The sequence below is a fragment of the Thermobia domestica genome, chromosome 6 (genome assembly GCF_964235325.1).
Source record: "Thermobia domestica chromosome 6, izTheDome1.hap1.1, whole genome shotgun sequence".
Lineage (NCBI taxonomy): Eukaryota > Metazoa > Arthropoda > Insecta > Zygentoma > Lepismatidae > Thermobia > Thermobia domestica.
The window spans coordinates 233,211,280-233,226,853 of NC_137459.1; the positions used below are offsets into that span (position 1 = coordinate 233,211,280).

At 37.9% G+C, this 15,574-nt stretch overlaps 1 long non-coding RNA gene across 2 annotated transcripts in view; it reads left to right on the plus strand.

Annotated features, from left to right (window-relative positions):
• LOC145687765 (uncharacterized) overlaps positions 1–15,574 on the plus strand; it is a 397,038-nt gene that overhangs the window by 140,186 nt on the left and 241,278 nt on the right. The gene's annotated exons all lie outside the window — the stretch shown is intronic.

Below are 15,574 nucleotides of genomic sequence, written 5' to 3' on the forward strand. Positions count from 1 at the left end.
TTTTACATTGAACATTTTTTCGTTGCGTGATAGATGGCGCTCTAATCGGCAAAAATCAAAATGGCCCACAAACATTTGAAAAATGAGGCATTTAAAACTGTTCTTTTGAATATCTGGAAAACTACAAATCGGATTTTGAAAAAGTTTTAATAAAAGTTGTTCGTCTCGAAGGGGGACATCCAATGATACCACAATCGACCCCCTGCCCCCACCCCCGGGGGCGGGAGGGGGGCAACTTTGAAATCTTAAATAGAAACCACTATTTTTTATTCCATATTCTGATTCTCCGTAAAAAAATACGTAACTTTTGTATTGAACATTTTTTTTCGTTGTGTGATAGATGGCGCTGTAATCGACAAAAATCAAAATGCCTCACAAACATTTGAAAAATGAGGCATTTAAAACTGTTTTTTTTTGAATATCTGGAAAACTACAAATCGGATTTTAAAAAAGTTGTAATAAAAGTTGTTCGCCTCAAAGGGGGACATTCAATGATACCACACTCGACCCCTTGCCCCCACCCCTCGGGGGCGGGAGGGGGGCAACTTTGAAATCTTAAATAGGAACCCCCATTTTTTATTCCATATTCTGATTCTCCGTGAAAAAATACGTAACTCTTGTATTGAACATTTGTTCGTTGCGTGATAGGTGGCGCTGTAATCGACAAAAATCAAAATGGCTCACAAACATTTGAAAAATGAGGCATTTAAATTTTTTTTTTTTTAATATATGGAAAACTACAAATCGGATTTTTAAAAAGTTGTAATAAAAGTTGTTCGCCTCAAAGGGGGACATCCAATGATACCACACTCGACCCCTTGCCCCCACCCCTCGGGGGCGGGAGGGGGGGCAACTTTGAAATCTTAAATAGGAACCCCCATTTTTTATTCCATATTCTGATTCTCCGTGAAAAAATACGTAACTTTTGTATTGAACATTTGTTCGTTGCGTGATAGATGGCGCTGTAATCGACAAAAATCAAAATGGCTCACAAACATTTGAAAAATGAGGCATTTAAAACTGTTTCTTTTGAATATCTGGAAAACTACAAATCGGATTTTGAAAAGGTTGTAATAAAAGTTGTTCGCCTCAAAGGCGGACATACAATGATACCACACTCGACCCCCTGCCCCCACCCCTTGGGGCGGGAGGAGGGCAACTTTGAAATTTTAAATATGAATCCCAATTTTTATTGCATATTCTGATTCTCCGTGAAAAAATACGTAACTTTTGTATTGAACATTTTTTTCGTTGCGTGATAGATGGCGCTGTAATCGACAAAAATCAAAATGGCTTACAAACATTTGAAAAATGAGGCATTTAAAACGTTTTTTTTTTTTTTTTGAATATCTGGAAAGCTAAAAATCGGACTTAAAAAATAAAACGTAAAAAAATTCACTCATCTCGAAGGGGAACATTCAACAATATCACACTCGACCCCTGCCCAACCTCCCGGGGGCGGGAGGGGGTCAATTTTGAAATATTATACGAGAACCTCCATTTTTTAATAAAGGTTTGGATTCTCTGGGAACAAATACGTAACTTTTGTATTGAACATTTTTTTCGTTTCGTGATAGGTGGCGCTGTAATCGACGAAAATTTGTTACGAACAATTGAAAAATATCCAAGAAATACGCATCAGATTAAGAAAATTAAAGTAGATAGTTTTGATATCTTTGTAAATGCTATCAAATGACACCATAGTTGACTACCGTAACGCTATCTCAGTTATTCTGAAAGGTGGTTATTCTAAAATCTTTAATGAGAAACTGTAACGTTTTAAGCAAAACACTTGATTCTCCAGAACATAATTCATTACTTTGCCCAAATTTTTGGTGTAATTTCTGTTACCGATGTAGGTGAAATTTACTTCAATTGGACTACGTGGACGTAGTATCTATTAGTTTGTTGCCTTTGGTTTGCTGATTCAATGTGAGTCCCCTTGCCTCTCACTAAGGAGATGCTTGTTTCAGGTAAGTCCCCTTGAGTCTCATCATCGAGGTGTTTGTTTTAGTTGAGCCCCTTGCATCCTACCATTCGGGTGTTTGTTTTGGGGTTGTCTCTTTGCCTCTCACACATCTTCATTGTTTACTGAACAAACGAACAAACGTTCGAAATGGTCCCCCTTTTCTGCAATAGACTACACATTGCAAGTAGGGATAGGCGCGAGTCGAGCTTAAACTCGAGTCGAGTTGAATTCGAGTCGAGTCAAAGGTAATTTTCTCGAGTCGAGTTCCAAGCCGAGTCACTGTTTTGAGCTCGAGTTTGATAAATGGCTCGCACATTCAGCTCTTTTTAACTCGTTTTTAAATTATGGCCTGTTTAGACTGGAAAGCGAAAGCCATGAGAAATGTAAGCAGTAATGTCGAATACTTTTAATATTTCTCACGACAGAGGTACATCTGGTGGGGGTACGTTTAGTATATGTCATCTCGTCTCGAAAACGAGACAACAATAGATAACGAGACAGCTTCAAATTTCGTGAGCACCAATATAAGTATATACTGTAGTTCTTACCGTCTAGGCTTAGACCTGCACGGTCGACTTTTTGAGCCCCAGAAGAAGCCCAATCCGTGCAGTGATGTCAATAGGCTCGGCTGGTTCAACTGAGCGAACAGCTCAAGCCGGCTCGGTTGGGATGGAAAGCCATCGGCTCGGTTCAATTGAGCCGGCTTGGTTGGGATAAGCCAGCGACTCGGCACAATTGAACCGATGGCTCGAGCCGGTTCCATTCGGATCAGCCACCAACTCGACTCATGTGAGCCATCGGCTCGAGCCAGCTCCATTAAAAGCAGCCCATCGACTCGGTTCGACTCAGCTGAACTGAGCCGGTTCGCTTGGGTGAGCTGTTGGCTCACTTTTCTGTTTGGCTTGATAGTGAATAAGCTGTGAGCCGACCGCTTGAGCCGATGACAACCCTAAACCCGGACCAAGCAGTTTTGAACATGTTTGACCGACGCCTTATAACTTTTATCAATTTTTGGCTTGCTCCTCCGGAACTCAAACCCAGAACCTCATGACCGATGTCCTTGCCTCCTAAAGACTTGTCGACTACGCAGATAGACAGTCACTAGTTTTTAGTATTCAGATACAAACCGCCTATCTTTCGTATAGTAATAATAATAATAATAATAATAATAATAATAATAATAATAATAATAATAATAATAATAATAATAATAAGTTGTAGTAGTGGTAGTATATTACTAGTAATATCATTGATAATTATATTATTTACGTAGGATATTTGAAAAGAGTATTTGGAACTACACACAGGATTTAGCTCGAATTGGCTCGACTCGACTCGAAACTTAACCCGAATTCGAGTAGAATTTCAAATAGAGTTGGAGGAAGTTTTTCGAGTCGAGTCGAGTCGAGTTTCAAAGAAAACTTGCTCGAACTCGCTTGTGCCCATCCCTAATTGCAAGTGTTACACCTACAGGAAATCTAACCATGGACTGCTACGCGTGGTAGCAGTTCTTGCTTCGTAGACGGTAGTTTGAATAATGCAAAATATATCGCAAAAAATAGTCACAATTTCGAACATTTTCTTATCACTTGTCAGCGGTGTTTACTCATTTTGATTGTTGTCTATTAGAGCGCCATCTATTATACAGCGCCAAGAAAGACAATGTCACATAACGTACTCACAAAGTACGTTCACATGTCATTCAGGGTTATGTCAGTATTATTAAATTATTTATTGAAACTGGAAGTATTCAACCCAGACAACGAGTCCGATCACGGCCTGTGACGAACGAAAATGCCGCAGTGAATGTTTTAGCTGCAGTTGCTGCAAATCCTCACATCAGTTCTCGGCAAATCGCACGAAGTTCAGGAATGTCGCAAAGAAGTGTTCTGCGCATACTGCATGAACACAGATTCCATCCATATCACGTTTCGTTGCATCAGGAACTACATGGGGACGACTTTCAACACCGCTTGAACTTTTGCAATTGGATACAACAGCAATTAGCAGTTAATGATGATTTTATTTCACAGATACTTTTCTCTGATGAGGAACTTTCACGAATACTGGTCAAGTGAATCGGCATAATATGCATTATTGGTCAGTAGATAATCCTCATTGGTTAAGGCAAGCCGAGCGTCAACGTCCATGGAGTGTGAACGTTTGGTGCGGTGTTTTAGGTACTCGAATAATTGGCCCATACTTCATAGACGGGAATTTGAATGGTCAAATGTATGCCGATTTTTTAGATAATATTTTGCCAACACTACTGGAAGATGTCCCACTTCAAACAAGAATGAATATTTGGTTTCAACAAGACGGATGTCCAGCGCATTATTCACGGATATCTCGTGAGGTTTTGAATAGAAAATATCCTGATCGATGGGTTGGACGAGGTGGTCCTCAAAATTGGCCTGCACGATCCCCTGATTTAACTTCTTCCGACTTTTTCCTGTGGGGAACGCTAAAAGCAAAATGTTACACGGAAGAACCAACAACCCCAGAAAATATGCGGCAGCGCATAATCAATGCATGTGCAAACATTAGCGAAGAGACACTTAGAGCAGTAGAATTGTCCTTCAGAAACAGAGTTGTAATGTGTATTGCAGAAAACGGACACCATTTTGAACATTTGCTTCGGTAAAATATGGAGCTTCCGATGGTGAGAGGCAAGGGGACTCACCTTAAACAAGCACCCCGATGGTGAGAGACAAGAGGACTCACCTAAAACAAGCACCCCGATGGTGAGAGGCAAGGGGACTCACCTAAAACAAGCACCCCCATGGTGAGAGGCAAGGGGACTCACCTGAAACAAGCACCCCGATGGTGAGAGGCAAGGGGACTCACAATAAAAAAGCACCCCGAAGGGAACAAATTACTACTACGTCCACGTCGTTGTTCCTGGGTAACGCTAAAAGTAGTTTTAATTGTCGAGTTTATTTTCAAAACGGATCTTGTCCATTTTTTCTTTTTTAAATTGAGATATCAGTAGCTTTGAAATCTTTGAGGTCGTATCTTTCTGTTTATGAATTGGTTTCTTGCCAAAACTGTCTAAAACATTTAAAAAAAAAGTCATTTGAAAAGTAGGTTTTTGTTCATAAGTGATATTGTCCACAACAACATGGCGCACTGATAAGGAAAGGATTTTTTAATTATAAAACGGCTCTTTTCTATAACCATTGAATGACTAGTTGCCATTTTCGGTTCAAATTGTCTTTTGTCCCAATGCTATGCATTGCATCAGCAAGCAAGATAATAGTGATAAACAATTAAATTTCACGGGATTTACATTCATTTCTCCTTCAAGAAAGAATATTGTGTTATCACCGGCTATAACTGAAAATTTGATAAGGTATTTAACGATAAGGTTGGTTTTATTTACTACGACGCCATTGTTGGAGTAGCAAAAGTAGCTTGAAGAGTGTAATGAAATCACTCTGTCCTATTAAAAAGAAGCTTTCCGGCGTAAATGTCCACGGAGATGGAAAGATTAAAAGATTTGAAAGAGGAGGATGTTATTATTACACCAAGTCCACCTGGAAACGGCAGGAAGAAAATGCGTAATCCTGACAAGTGGAAACGCAAAACGTAAAAATTAAAAGAGTCAACCTATTCACCCAAATGTTTGCACGAAACACTTTAACTGTAACCATGTAGGAGGAAAGACTTAGATGTACAGAAATGTGTATGCAAGATATTTGCAAATTTCACCAATGCTTCTATTTGGTTAAAAATAAAATAATCCAAGACAATTTCATATTAAAGCATACGAAACCTTCAACACCACAACGAAAAAGACCAAAGAACAACAGGGAAGAAGCAACACAGCTTTGGATTCGATATTACGATCCGAAATGTGATAGTGACATCAAAACACTGCTGATAGTGTGTAAGAATTTTTTTGTTGTGTGTTAGGAGTATCTGAGAAACGGTTTAAGCTAATATGTAAACGGAATTTTGAAAGTGGATAGCTGGCATCAGAAAACAGAGGAGGAGACCATAAGTCCCATATGTTTGAAGCCAAGAAGAAAACTGTTAAAACATTCATTGAAAGACCAGGCCCGTATTTAGGTAAGTGCTATTCTATGCTCGAGCACAGGGCGGCAGAATTTATTGGGCGGCAAAATTTTGGAATTTCTCTAAGATTCACAATAAAGTAATATTTAAAACTAGCAATCTGCAGAGTCCCGCGCAAGGGCGAGAAAATATGTTAAAAAAGTCATCCTTTCCCACCACCCTTCCAAGCGGTGAGGATGAACTTAAAACATCATGAAAAATGATACCGTTAAACTTAGCGACCTCGAAAACTATGAATTCAACACTAATATCTGTCGTTTTCGATTACTTTTAAAATCTCGCCCCCTTCCTGGGGAGTGGAATATGACCTTGAAGTTGAAATGTATTAAAGCTGTCGTTATACATCTCAGCGACCCCCCACCCAAATAACTGAATTCAACTATAATAATATTGGTCGTTTTTGAGGGGGCGGCAAAATTGTGCGGGGAGGCAGCAAAAGGGCACATAGGCGCACAATATTATAAAAACGGGCCTGTGAAAGACTAATTCCTGTACAGAAACATTATTGCAGACGAGAAAATGGAAAGAAGCATTAGCTGCCAAGTTATTTGTCTGTAGCAAAACTTCACCAACTGTACAATAACGATGTGGAAAAAGATCTTCGGGTTCCATACTCTTATTTGTAACTGAATACAATATAAGTTTTGGAAGTCCTGCTGTAAATAAATGTTCGAAATGTATGCAGTTTGAGTTGAGACTTCAATCAAGGAATACCTCTTGTGAAACTGAATTTTCGATACATAAGAGAAAGGTGAAGCCTTTCATTAATTATTGAAAAGTAGAAACAATGATGCAATCACTTTATTATTCGACTCGCAAAAGAATCATGTTCTTCATCGAGTTCCAGATCAAACCGCCTATTACAGCAGCACAATTTTAGTTGTTTAATTTTACGATTTACGAAGGAACGTCAACCGATAGGCAAACAAAGAACAAATTGTTTACACAGTATATTATTGGACAGAAGCACACGTAGCCAAAGGATCATCGTAAATTGCATCAGTAGTGTTTCATCGTCTGCAAAACACGTCATGTGAAGGCGTATCAGAAATTCGACACTTTGTAGATGGATATGCAAGGCAGAATAAGAACTCTGCTATGATTTGCATCTTGTTCCATTGGCTGAATGAATGCACTATATCTAACTTCTCCAGGACACTCCTATCTCACTTCTCATCGTGTTTTATAATAGGATTGAGCTTGAGCTTAAGGGTCGTGATACAATGATACAGCCTAAAGGATATGCTAAAGTGTTCCGTAATCATAAATAGTAATCGAGATGTTTGACGAAACTGCCTTGTACAACTGGAAGTAAGTATCGTAAGAAAATATGAAGAATCCAAATGAATGGCACTTCAAATTCCACAACTGTTAAAATAAAAGTTATGTTCTTGCAACAGTACCAACTTCACCCATTGCAGTAAGGGGTTCGTATTTAAGATTTCAAATTTGCCCTCCTCCCACCCCCGGGGGTGGGGGCAGGGGCTCGAGTGTGGTATCATTGGATGTCCCCCTTCGAGACGAACTTTTATTACAACTTTTTTCAAAATCCGATTTGTAGTTTTCCAGATATTCAAAAAAAAAAAAAAAATCAGTTTTAAATGCCTCATTTTCCAAAAGTTTGTGAGCCATTTTGATTTTTGTCGATTACAGCGCCATCTATCACGCAACGAAAAAATGTTCAATACAAAAGTTACGTATTTTTTCACGGAGAATCAGAATATGGAATAAAAAATGGGGGTTCCTATTTAAGATTTCAAAGTTGCCCCCCCTCCCGCCCCCGGGGGGTGGGGGAAGGGGGTCAAGTGTGGTATCATTGGATGTCCCCCTTCGAGACGAACAACTTTTATTACATTTTTTTCAAAATCCGATTTGTAGTTTTCCAGATATTCAAAAAAACAGTTTTAAATGCCTCATTTTTCAAATGTTTGTGAGCCATTTTGATTTTTGTCGATTACAGCGCCATCTATCACGCAACGAAAAAAATGTTCAATACAAAAGTTACGTACTTTTTCACGGGGAATCAGAATATGGAATAAAAAATGGGGGTTCCTATTTAAGATTTCAAAGTTGCCTCCCCTCCCGCCCCCGGGGGGTGGGGGCAGGGGGTCGAGTGTGGTATCATTGGATGTTCCCCTTTGAGACGAACAACTTTTATTACAACTTTTTTAAAATCCGATTTGTAGTTTTCCAGATATTCAAAAAAACAGTTTTAAATGCCTCATTTTTCAAATGTTTGTGAGCCATTTTGATTTTTGTCGATTACAGCGCCATCTATCACGCAACGAAAAAACTGTTCAATATAAAAGTTACGTATTTTTTCACGGAGAATCAGAATATGGAATAAAAAATGGGGGTTTCTATTTAGATTTCAAAGTTGCCCCCCTCCCGCCCCTGGGGGGTGGGGGCAGGGGGTCGAGTGTGGTATCATTGGATGTCCCCCTTTGAGACGAACAATTTTTATTACAACTTTTTTAAAATCCGATTTGTAGTTTTCCAGATATTCAAAAAAACAGTTTTAAATGCCTCATTTTTCAAATGTTTGTGAGCCATTTTGATTTTTGTCGATTACAGCGTCGTCTATCACGCAACGAAAAAAATGTTCAATACAAAAGTTACGTATTTTTTCACGGAGAATCAGAATATGGAATAAAAAATGGGGGTTCCTATTTAAGATTTCAAAGTTGCCCCCCCTCCCGCCCCCGGGGGTGGGGGCAGGGGGTCGATTGTGGTATCATTGGATGTCCCCCTTTGAGACGAACAACTTTTATTACAACTTTTTTAAAATCCGATTTGTAGTTTTCCAGATATTCAAAAAAACAGTTTTAAATGCCTCACCCGGTATATTGAAAAGTAGCTGTCATTCTGTAAACTCAAAACTGTTACCTTTCACTATCTATCAACGATTAATATATTTTGTCCACCTGTTTAGAAAATTTTAGAGAGATGACAGGGGGTGTATCGGGGAAAATTTGAAATTTACTTTCAAGGAATTTTATACATTTATTAAGAGTGGAAAAGGACTTCTTAAAGCAATTTCCCATACTTGAAGTAGAGACTATGGGCCTTATGGAGAGTCTTTCTGATGCGTGACTAGTACCATACTAAAGAGTCGACTAACATTTGTTTCCTGCAGTAGTCAGACCTTTACTATGATTCTAATCATACGTGAAAACGACTCTGCATAAGGCGGTATATGTTTAAAGAGTGAATTTCATTTTCCAAATCGAAAATTGTCACGTAAAGATTACTTACTTTTGTTCATCTGTATCGATAATTTTAAAGAAAAGGTAGTTATTGGTAAATACAATAAATTGATCAATGCCTATTGATCAATTTCAGCTTCTCATTTATATCACAATGTATCTATTAAGCTTATTAGTGAATGTTCTAAGGACATACAGAATATATGTGTTAATGCACTTTTGTTCACCATAGTACATTTCCTTTCCATGGATAGGTCCGAATAGAGATACTTCACGCTGAGACCTATATCATAGATAATTTTGAGCAAGTACCGTTTTTTTTTTATTTTACAGAGTTGGAAACCCTATTCATACATCAACACACACACACACACACACACACACACACACATATATATATATATATATATATATATATATATATATATATATATATATGCGTAAAAAATACATTCCAAATCATCCGTCTTGGTTGTTACGCAATGCACGATGAACACAATCTAGTTCTACATGAGGCGATACAATGTTTATCACTGTCATAGTTCTGGAAAGCAACCTTGAAACCCGCCAGATATAGGAACAACATGTTAGCTGGGAGGGGTCCAAAATATTTAAGGTTCGTTATACGTCTACGTAATAACGAACCTGTCTTATACTCTACCCGAAAAGATAAGTAATTCTTAATTACTATCACCTATATTTTTAGAAAATATGATAGAAAGATTATTTCTCTAAGAAAAGAAAGAGTACATGATGAGGCGTAAAATAAAATATTTAGCCTACATCAATCATTTCTCTGTTAAACAAGTATAGTTCGTTAGGAAAGCCTACAAATGTTAGTCAAGTTTCGAAATTTTTGGGAGGTCCGGACCCGGTGGACCCCCCTCGTGGCTACGCCTCTGAGCATTGCTAACTAGTCCCAAATTCAATGTTGCGTTCCCCACCATACAGTTTTATCAAGAGTATAAAATATACTTATTTTAAAAAAAGAAATATGTATATACTAAAATACTATCCACAGAAGGGGGGGGGGATTCTGCATATTGACTTATTAATATTTGGTTCAAAAATTACTGTAGAAGAAACCTCCATTATCTATATAAGCTAAGAATTAACTTGTAAATGTGGATCTACTTTCATTTCATTTCTGCTCTACTACATTTATTTTCTTTCTTATTTTGTAATTCTGCAATCACTTTTTTTTTAATTGTCATTATATTGATTTGCTTCAGTATAAGTACCGTAATTTAAAACTATGAATGCGTAAAAACAAATTCCATTTGTTAATTGCTAGTGAAATAAAATTCAGAACGCTTATTTAGCGCGAAAAACCTTCTCATTCACTGGAAACCGTGTTGTGTTGCAGAAGCACTGCAACGACCAGACCCTTTAACTTCTGAGATAGGGGAAAGGAGACAACATTCGCTCCAATTCCCGCGCTGAAGGAATCTAGTCGTTATATGCTGGCTGCAACACAATATAAATTAGAGACTCTGTGACGGATTGTTTTTCGCTTTTTAAAACGGATTAACGAAACGGACAGTTACAGAAGTAAAAAAAAAAAATGTTATTTAAAGTATATATGGGAGTATTAGAAAGTTTTTTTTTGTGCGTGTTCTTTAAATATTTTTTTCTTGAAATACTTTGGTCATTGCGCAACGCTGCAACACTAACATTAGCCGCCACTGGTAAGAGATAAAATAAACATAATGCTAAACAGTACGATGGTAAGAAAAATTAATGTCATACATCCAAGAATTTGTAATATCATTTGCGATACAACATTAACCTTTTGTTTGTCAGACATATAACAAGCAAATGAAAATGTCTGTACAAGAAATGAAAGAAATTTTCAAAATGAAGATTTTAATCTGGCCAAAATATATGAAAACCACCTTGTAAGAATTTCATGAAGAATCCATCCGATGTCAAAAGAGTATTAGTTCTGTGTTTGAACGTTTTGATTTATCACAATCAGCTATTTTATTTGTTTATTTCTTCTGAAATTTACTTCCTTATATATATACATTCTAATTAAGCATTGCGATTAATTAACTTTTAAATTAACTTCTCTATGTTGTTCATACAAATTGAATATAACTTGCAATTTTCTGCTGTGATTAATTAACTTTTAAATTAAGTTTATGTCTATATTTACACAAACCGAATGTAAATACACATTACCGTGTAATTTACTTGAGCTAGCGGCATATTATTTATGACAGATATTTGCAGGGGCATTGCGTCATGCGAACATATTCTGAGAATTGTTGAAATGTAGATAAAAAGAGGAAACTGTACGTTTATAGAATAAAATATTCTGTTTTCACTTTTTGAACTTACTTTCTTATACTACAAAACACTAATATTTGGTGTTAATTAGTTCAGAACTATAGAGAGTGGCACAGCGAAGGCTCTGTGGTAAATCGCTCACCTCTGTTACGTGAACACCCTGGGTTGATCCCACCTCCCGTCAAGTGCGCTTTGCGTTGTATAAATACTGTGTGTGAGAGTTTTCCTGGTTCTCACTTTCTTCATTCCACCATTTCACTCATTATCATCGTCAACTTCTCTTTAAAGCTCGAAGTATAATCATGGAGCGTAAAAATTAAAATAAACAAACAAACGAAAAACTGTTTGCATATAATTATATAAATTAGAGAAACAAAGTCAATGATTAATTAAATTCAGTTGTTTTATTTATTTTAACATGTTGATGCGGTTTATTGATTGGTTTGAAGTTTAGCGCCCTTTCTAACACCAACGTTATTTGAAATATTGACCTCTAACTTAACATGGCACACGAACCAAGTGAGCACCCACCGGGAATTAAATAAGGATGTTACTGCCAAAAAACGCTCACGTTAACCGTATAGCCACGACAGAGCTTAATCACGTGCTATAAAATGCATTTTAAACAATTTTTCTTTTACATTCTACAGCATGTATTCTTCATTCACTATAAAGATTAAACAAGTTTAGTAAACCCATAATAAAAAACACCTTTAGGGGAGTCGGACACTCTTTCCACCTTTACCGTAGCTATATCTCTGATCTCAGCACAGACCTATTATGTTCTCCTTCGATATACTCATACTTTCTGGAACGTTTTATCAGTAACTCGAGAGTATAATGACAATTTACAGTATATCCTGAAAATCTTTACATATAGTCTATAAAAGCGTATGTATGTATGTGTGCCTCTGTATGTTTCAGCATAACTCTGGAATGTTTGAAGCAATTTGAACTAAACCTGGTACACGTATTAACTACTGTCTTGAAAATAGTACTGTGGGGTAAGGCCTCTTGTTACACCTAAGGAAGAGTGGAAGAGCTAACACATAAAATAATCGAAAATGACCAACATCAGTGTATAATTCACAGTTTACGGGGTCCCTGAGATGAATAATAACACTCTCGATGAGAGTGCTTTAGTTTTATCCAAATCTACCCCATTAGCAATCCCCGGTGAAAATGGTGACATTTAAACATAATCGAAAACGACCGATATTATTGTCGAATACATACTTTTCGCGTTCGCTGATATAAAATTTGACACGTCTGATGGAGTTCAAGTCCAAAAAGATCCCCCAGTGAAGGTAAGACCCTTTAGGATGCGCAGAGGGAGTGGGGCAAGTAACATAGAAATAATTGAAAATCACCGCTATTAGTGTCGAATCCATAGTTTTATGATTTCAACAGACGCCGTGTTGATTGGTGACAGTTCTGATGCCCTTTCAGTCCAACTTCAGACAACGGTACGGAAAGACCGCCTGGCACACCTAGGGGAGAGTGAGAGTGGTGAAACATAAAACATGACAGAAAACGACTGATATTAGTTTCGAATCCAAAGTTTTCAGGGTCCATAAGTGGATTTGTGACAGTTTTGATGCTCTTTAAGTCCAACATCCCAACTCAGTGGGGGCCAGTCCTCCTTAGAGAAAGTGGGAGGGCTAAACATAAAATATATCGAAAAGACTGATATTGGTATCAATTTCCTACTTTTGGTGGCCGATGATATAAAAGGCAACACTCCGATCCTTCTAGGTCCAACTTCAGCCTCCATTAGCACCTGTGGGGGGAATGATGACATATAAAAATAGTCTAACATGGTTGATATTACTCTCGAATCTGTAGTTATTAGGGGTTCCATAGTTGACTGCTGACGGCTCTGATGTCATTTAAGTTCAGTCTATAGTAGGAGTAAGACCCGTAGCATCCTTAGGAGGATGTGGAAAGTAGGAAACGTGTAAACATAATCAAAAAATAACCTATATTAATATCGAATCCACTGAGACGAATGACACTCTTAATTCCGTATAGTCACAAACGCCCATTAGAACACCTTTGGGTGGTGGAAAAGAGTGAAATGCAAAAATACTTGAAAATGACCAATGCTAGTGTTGAATCTACAGTTTTCGATGCCGCTGGTAATAATAGTCACACTCTCGAAAGCGTTAAAGTTCAAGTTTTGTCTTCGTCGGTGTGGAGGCTGAGAAGGAAAGAAAAAAAATCCCTAAAAAACTTTTCAAATGACCCACATTAGTGTCGAATCCGTGATTTTTGGGCTTGCAAAGCTACTAGGTGACAATCCAGATGACATTTAAGCTTAAGCTTAGGCAAGAACGGACATGTCAGCTGGATTAAGAATGTACAAGGGCAAAACTAAAGCACTGCTAGTACATAGGATTAGGAATTAGAGTTAGAAATTAGATTTCTGCGCTTTCGGCAGCTATGGTCATGTTAGTACGTCATGTATGTGGGATGACGTCCCTCGATGACCACACTACCGCCGAATTGGACAGAAAGAAAGGAACGAGGAAGGAAGAAACCTTCCTGGGATCATTGTGTTTACTATCATCCAAGCATTTCCTTAGTGTGAATGAGAAAAACATTCTCAGGATGACTAGTTTGAAAAAGCGTTCCAACTGAAAAGTAAAGGTCACGTTTGGGTGAATCGAGTTGCTGCCCCTCACATATCTGATAGAGTAGTACTAAGTGTGCTCAATATATCAGATACATTTTAGGTGTAAAGCTCAAGAGGTTTAGGAGAAACAACCAGTAAAATGGCACATGAAGTATATGTTACAGTCTATTTCTGTACGTGATCTTATGAACACTGACGACATTCCAGCTGCCAATGTCTTCAATGCGGATCAATGTCGCTTCTAGAAGGAATTGCATTCGTAGAGGACGTGGAAGGAGAGAGGATTAATCAAGATCAGAACAACAGTGGGATATGTGAGTGCAAAATCTCATTCCAATATGGTAATGCCGGTTGTGTCCATTGACGGAGAAATTCTGCGTCGCACGTATGTTCTGGTGATTGAAACAAACGGAAGGTTCCCTGCAATAAAGCCAGCCGATCGGCTAATATAATCTTAATCTCATTTGCTGGTGAAACAACGACGACTTTCTATTTGGACGTCATGTGGAAAAGAATTTCAGGTGATAGGAAAAAAGTCCTCCTATTACTTGATTCATAGTCTGTAAACAAAGACGACAGTCTTTCGTCACAGTGTATGCCAGAAGCATTCGAATCGATCAAACGGCTGATATCTGATGGATGTATTGGCATGATTCAGCCTCTGGATGTCCACTTCTTCCGTCCATACAAAGCCTTTGTTCGTTTCAACACTGATACAGCAATAACTGGAAGTGAAGTGAATATTTAGCATCGTGACAGGTTCATGCAACTTCATTCGTTCACAATTTGCCAGTTTAGTGCTCCTCGTTTTTGCAACATAGTTCCATTTGCTTTCTATAAGGCTGGATACTTGAATGATGAGCATGAAAGTTGGATCGTTCCTTATGATCACTGCTTTGACGGAATTGTGAAGGGCAAATGTGTCAAGTGAGACTTGATTGCGTTTTTCAGGTGTGCTCACTGTGAGCAGAGTATCTGTGCGAGGCATGCACTATTTTGTGAACTGCATATTGATTGTAGTAATTGGTAACTTTTCTATGCAATAACCAAATCACTTCGGATTTGGAAATCAAACAACTTTCTTTTGTGTTTCATCGCTTAAATGTACTGGAAACACGAACATAAACTAGTTTAGAGCAAATAATAGGTATAAGATTTTACTCTTATGTTTTAGACTATATATGTATTACTACTATAACATGTACCTCCATGTGATGTTCTAGTGGCTGTATTTCCTAAACCCTTTGAGCTTTGCACCTAAAACTTCCCTGATATATTGAGCACTCTTAGTACTATTGATATGTGTACGTGTATGTGTGCATATCTGATATGTGCTACGACACTCAGATATGTGTCGTGCAGCAATTCGATTCACCCAAACGTGACCTTTACTTG